This window comes from Musa acuminata, chromosome BXJ2-2, assembly GCF_036884655.1.
Source record: "Musa acuminata AAA Group cultivar baxijiao chromosome BXJ2-2, Cavendish_Baxijiao_AAA, whole genome shotgun sequence".
Classification (NCBI taxonomy): domain Eukaryota; kingdom Viridiplantae; phylum Streptophyta; class Magnoliopsida; order Zingiberales; family Musaceae; genus Musa; species Musa acuminata.
In genome coordinates, this window is record NC_088339.1 from 34,499,459 (window position 1) to 34,506,215 (window position 6,757).

At 36.8% G+C, this 6,757-nt stretch overlaps 1 long non-coding RNA gene across 1 annotated transcript; it reads left to right on the forward strand.

Annotated features, from left to right (window-relative positions):
• The first annotated feature begins 806 nt into the window (after positions 1-806).
• LOC108952165 (uncharacterized) lies at positions 807-4,727 on the forward strand. The gene is made up of 3 exons (XR_001976755.2): positions 807-926; positions 4,127-4,224; positions 4,589-4,727. It is a non-coding gene; the product is annotated as an uncharacterized LOC108952165 (long non-coding RNA).
• The last annotated feature ends 2,030 nt before the right edge of the window (positions 4,728-6,757 follow it).

Consider the following 6,757-nt stretch of genomic DNA (forward strand, 5'->3'; position numbering starts at 1 on the left):
CATTGGTAATAAATGGATGGACGTGCTTCACAGTTCATCGGCTGCACTTTTGCTGCTCTTCAAGCTGTCTGCTTGAGAGGACCAGAAAGAGGAGTCATATGATGGTGGCACAGTGAATTAACTGGATTTCTTTTTCTTTTGAGAAGATTAAAATTAGATGCTGTTGGCCTACGAAACAAATGCAATATTGAATGTATCATTTAGTTGAAATCTTCATTCATAGGTGGATCAAAAGAATCGAGACATCAAGAAGACTAATATTCTTCCTTCACCCACATCAATGAATCAATCAAGATGCAATGGCCATGCTTAGGTTTCATACATTGATTGTATAACTAGAAGAGGGTGCAGAAGTATGAATATTATTTTTATTTAGATAATATAAGTTTAAATTGTTTAGACTTAAATATTTTAAATTAATAATTTAAGTTTAATAAATTAATGAGTTAATTCTTTTTTTTTATCTACTTTTGCTATGCTATATTAGATAATAACGATCACACATATTAACTTGACCGGTAAAAACCTTTAACAGATTATCGCACATAGTAGTCTTAGAATGCCCCTTTCATCACTTATCATTTGGAAGAAAAATAATAATAACACATAATCTCCTACAATTAGATTAGCCTTTAATTTAATATCGTATCTAATGCAGCTCGGCGACTCGGTCCATTACCTAAGCTGACTCGGAATCTTTCCTTCTCGGTGCATTCTGAGTCGGACTCAAAACGAGTCGTAACTTCTAACCCAACCCACCAGTATATAAGACGCTTCTTCGCCCCCCTTTGGTTTCCCCGTCTTTCCCGCTCCCTCGTATCCCGACAGCTTTCTCTTCTATCGTTGCCCTGCTCTCCCTTCTTCGATCGGTGTCTTCTTCGCCGGATCTTGGTTGAGGCCTCTCCACAATCAGAGCCATATTATTGGTAAAGAGATTACTATGTTTCGTTTACATCAATCCGAAGCGTTTAATCGCTCCCTATCTGGTTTCTTCGCTTTGATAGTTGTGTAGAAGATCTTGGGACGACGAATGGAGCTTGTTTTGGTCACCTGATTTGTTAAAGGTGTACTATTTTTTTCGCTAGATCAATCGATCGATCGATCGAGAGATGCCTCGAAGTGTCTATCGGTCTCCTTCGTATAGGAGAAACTGCTCTCCTTCACCCCCCCCCAGGTACAGCAGAAGGGAAAGCAGCCGCACCCACTCTTACAGAGATCGAAGCCAACATAGTATTACTACGCCAATACCTATTTTTGTTCGAAATCAAGAAATATAAATGTATGGAGTTACCAAATTCTTATGAGGAAGCAAACTACTACTCGTAAGGAAGTCAGTTCTGATAGGTCACCAAATCCTTTCCTACTCCTTTGATGCGTGGGAGTTGCCTCATCCGACCCACTGTCAGGAAAAAAGAACCCTCTTTCTTCTGATCACAGAACGCTCTGTATCTGTTCTACCAAAACCCTCTGTAAATTCGTATCAGAATGTGACAAATCTCTCTCCCCCTTTAGAAAGAAGAAACTTGCACTAATCCTCTATTGTTTTCATCCAATGGTCTCTCCTTGTGACATATCCTTTCTATATTATTGAGCGTGGGGGAAAGAGAAATGAAAAAAAAATCAATTCAAATTCTTTTAGAATTCTAGAAAACAGGGATTTTATGGTTTTTTTGATAATGCATTTGGCCATTCCAGGAAAAAGCAGTTGCAGATTAACTGCCCACTTTCTCATTCTCATCTTTTCCAGCACCAGGATTCCTCATATTTAACAAAAAGTATTTGCTTTTGTAATAAGCTAAGAGATACTTCCTTTGTTTTCTTGTTTCCTGAGATCTAATGTATCTTGTTTAAAAGATTCCAGCTTGTGAACCGCATATATGCCTGCCATACTGCCGCTTGATAAGAAGAATATGTTGTAACGCTCATAGACTGAAACAGTAAGAGTAAAAGCTTTTTTTTTCTTTTTTTTATCTGCTGGTGCATCGACCAATATGTAAGAGTAGTTTGGCTGCATCTGGTTAATAAGTATGCCTCATGGCTAGATGTTTTAGCATGTCAGGTTTCTCTTCTAAGTGGTCGCTTTAAATTCTATAGGCAGTGATCGAAGGGACTTTATAGATGATAGCTCTAAACAGTAGGCTAGATGGGGATATGCCTAAAATCTGTCAACAATTGCTACGTTGTCTGTTCTTTGTGTTGGGGTAAGTTTCAGAAACTTGCTTTTTATCTACGGCACTGCTTATATGGTTGATGCTCTCGTACTACTTTTTGATGACACGAGGAATGTGTTTTCTTATGGCTACCTCTGAAGAAACCCGCTGGATTCACATCATTTTCTTGTGTCTTATGTGCTGAAATTCACATAAATTATCGGATTTATTTGCTTCATGACTTTAAATAGCACTATGCAGTCTTTTGCCGTCAAGCCTGTTAAACAAATGTATCCATCACTACCCTTGGTTAAATTTTGGTTTTTTTTTTCATCATTTTACGTGTCATGAATGGTTTGAATTGTTATCTGTTGTGCTATCTTCTCAGATTGGTAGTCTTATTTGTTTTGTATCAAGTATGTTCAATTTGATTTGTTTTAAAATTCTTCCGAATCACCATCAGAACATTTAATTCTTTTTTTCAGCAGAATTTTGTGTGCAAAAGTTGTGTCCCTTTTGTTTTGCACTCACCGGTACCACGACGAACGAGTGCATTTTTATTGTTGAGAATGATCTCAAAGTATACTTCCGGTTTTTCTCCTTAATTAGTTGCTTCCTGGTGAACTTGGTTGATCAGCTTGTAGATATTAAAATTTAAAATATGAATTCATATCAGAAATAACTGGAAACAAGGGGAAAAGAATTGATGGCTCCCTCTCGGCCTTTCTTGAATTCAGCTGGGGATACCTTGCTGTAAGTGAAGAAGGAGATTATACAAATGCTATCAACAGTATTGCTGAAACTAATGCCTGTCTTAATTTGAAGCATAGTCTTTTGCTTATGAGCTCTACCAGAATTATAAAATTATATTTTTTGTGAATTACTTAATTGATAGTCTGCTTTTAGTGTTTTCTTATATAAACACCATTAGTGATACTTTCTGGCATTTGTAGTTCTGTATTCATATTTATATTCATGCTTGTACATTGTTTTTCATTGATTATTCTTCTGATCCGGGCCTATTTTACATTTTGGTAGGCCACTGGCATTTCTCTATGGTTTATCAAGTAAATGTGGTTTTTGAGAATATTCTTAAATTGTGTCGATGCAAACTCATATCAGCTAAGAAATCCAATAGAAGCCAAAATTTTGTAATGGTTAAGACTTTTTGTCTTGGAGAAGGTGGATAAAATCTCCCTTATATAAGCAGGTGATGACTGCTCACAATTTTTTGTCTGGTTGCCTGTTTACTTTGTTTTGGTAAAGGTGGAGCAGTGAAGATTGTTCATAACAATATTTGAGGTGGCTGAACTTGTTTCTATTTTAGATTGTGCACATCAATATCTGAAATTGTTTCGTATGACAAGGGGAAAAGTCGTTCTACTTTCCCAAGATGGCTTAAAAGCCATTCTCCCAGTCCTCATAGACAGATATGGCATCCTCCATGACCAAGACGACACAGAAGACCAAGGAGTAGGAGCATGTTAAATTCACCCGTAAACAAGTCTGAAAAGCTACTCTTGGGTCCCTAGAGAGTAAAAGTTCTATTGAAAGACACAAGTTGGGAAAGAAACGGTAGTACATAATCCTCTACTTGGACAAGCTTGTATTACGATACAATGTGGTCTATATGCATTATCTTTATTTTCCAAGTACAACACACGTAGAAAAAGTTTTGTTTTGTGAGGTTACAGTATGCTTATAATAACATATGTTTTTTTTTTTCTTTTTTAAAGCTTGATTTGAGATCACATATACAAAGCTTTTTTACCATCAGCTGCATGTACTTCTTGTTTGCATGCCATATATTTATAAGCAGTAATAACTCAGGATTTTCGATAACACGGAAAAGGCAAATGGCAAATCCCATAGTCCCTTGTGTTGATGCAAGCTTACAATTTTATAGTATGTATGAGAACTGTGTTTTAATAGAGGAGGAATCAAGATACTTGTGATCAATTTTAAACCTGCTACAGGTTGATAGAGAGACGAAGCATGAGAAAGCACCATTGAGGTCTCAGTCCAACTCGAGAAAGAAAAAGAAGCAGCTCTTATGGAGGCAGGGCAGAAAGCAGTAAGGTTCCTTTACGATGGTAGACATATTATGTGATACTCTCCATATTTTACAAAGATATCACCTGTTGTTGATTCGTATGACCAAGTTTGCAATCGTTTAAATTTGGCATATATGTTATTATCAAAGATTATTTTTTCTTGCAACATGTGCTTTGTTGTGCGTAGATGTTGTAGAACTATTTGGTTACATTTTTTTGCTGGATCAGTAGTTTGTGACACGACGAGGATTACTCGATAAGCTTGTCTTAGTTCTTAAGCGAGTGAACATTTTGAGGAACACTTTTTTCTCTATCTAATGTCGTCGTCGTCGTCGTCTGTTGTTTTATGTGTCGGGAATTACAGAGGAATTGGCTTCCATGCAGGAGTAGAATCGAGGGAGGCATTCGCAAGGAAACGAAGGAAGCGAGGAGAAGAAAGAAGATGGAAAAAGACGAAGAAGAAAAGGTGAAGGATGAAGTGTTGGGGTAATTACTGGAATTGAAATTGAATTAGGATTTGAAACTGTCTTTTCTAAAGAAACAACGAAACCACAGGTGAAGAGAGCACAGCACGGTGGCAAGTAGTGAAAGTTGCTCGAAAAAGACTAAACCATTAGGATCCACCAAACCTGTTGACCCTGACTCATCATTAGCCCCGGGGGGGAGGTGGGGGGAGGGGGGCATGAAACCCTGGATCCACTCATCACCCCTCCTTTTCCATCCTCCACATGTTTGTGCCTCTAACCGATGGTCCCGTGCCACTCGTCCGGTGTTAGCTCAGCTGATGGCCGGCCGGCCGTGGCATCGCGAGCGAGGTGGGCCCGCCAGCGGCGGCCACTTCCGCGGCGAACGTGCATGCCTTGTCGGGCTGCAGAAAATATCCAGCTCTCGATGGCGACGCAACAGCATTAGCTCCTCTCTCTCTCTCTCTCTCTCTCTCTCTCTCTCTTGATGCATGCATGAATCCACCGACCGAGGTCAACCCACTTCGAAAAAAAAAAACACTATTGTGATTAATATTAAAAAATCCCTTAAACAAATATCCCTATTGTGATTAATAGCGCCATTTAGTTAACCGAAACTCTAAACATCATTAAAATACTTTGAAAATTCATTTTACATGCTTTTTTTTCCCAAATTTAATTAACATTAACTAATTATGATTAATTATATATACGAAGAATGTTAATATTATGAGAGATACTGGTCGAGGATGCTAATATTTAGTGGCATATACGCTTAAATCAAAATTATAAAGGTCAAATACGTCATTAAAAGCATATAAAAATCACAATAAAAAAACGTAATTAATCTGTCACTTAAACCCGTTAATAATCTTTTAAAATTTACCATATTCATAAGAGTATTAAGAATATTTTAGATATTTAAATATATTTTTTTTATTATTCTTAAAAAAAAAAAAAAGATTAGTGATGAAGGTTGATTGGAGCCCAAAATTTTACGGGCTAAACTAATTAATATTTTATTTTTACTGTATGGATGTTAACAGGAGAGTATATTAAAAGGATCGAAGGGATCACATAACGTATTTGTACGTGACACGTACTCAATAAAATAATGCTGGATGTATTCGCTAGTAAGGTCGACAAGAAAAGGGGATCGATTGGATTGGGACATATCACGTAACCTATAAAATGTTGTCATAAACAAATAGAAATAGGTCATTAATTTATTTTATGTAGAGGTTGTTGACGATGGAGAATGCAGTGTTGATCTCACGAAACGTAGTTAATTCTTGCTGTGTTTGGCGATGTCACGACGGTGGTTTATTACACACAATTTACACACACGCTAATCGTCCTTATCATCATCATCATCGCTTACTTAATTAGGGATCGAATGCTGAAGGTAATTTGTGTGTTGTGAAGGTCTTTATAGTTCATCGAAAGCAACCGTTAACGCAATAATACAAATCGTGCCTACCAATTAGGTACTTTTGTTTGTTGTCTTAATTCGAGACAAATTAGGGAGGGAGGTGCAATTAGATAGAGCACAGCAAAGTACATGCGAATAAGACTCGGCATCCGCTAATTCATGGTGTTTACTCCATGTAATCACCATCCAAGGGGGACAAAGCAGCACAAATCCAGCCATTACTTGTCTCTACTCCTCAAAACAGGAACCACGTCGACGAATCCTACGCCCACAAATGGCTTACGTGGGATTTTTTTGGACTTTCCCATTCTCATCCTTAATTAATGTAAAACGATAATAATAATAATAATAATAATAATAATAATAATAATAATAATAATAATAATAATAATAATAATAATAATAATAAATAATAATAATAATAATAAAGCAGCGTGTGTGGAGTTGGCCCCCACATGTCTCCCTCCCTCCAATAAATAAAAAAACAGTCTTTTTCTTTGCATCTCATTGTGCTGCTACATGCCAAGTACAAATCTCTTTCTGCATATAATTAATATATACAAACATCCACACTTTACTACCTATATAATGTATTTACTTTTAATTGAGAGGATATGAATGTAATTTTGCTTTTCTTTTTTGATTTTTTTTGGAAAA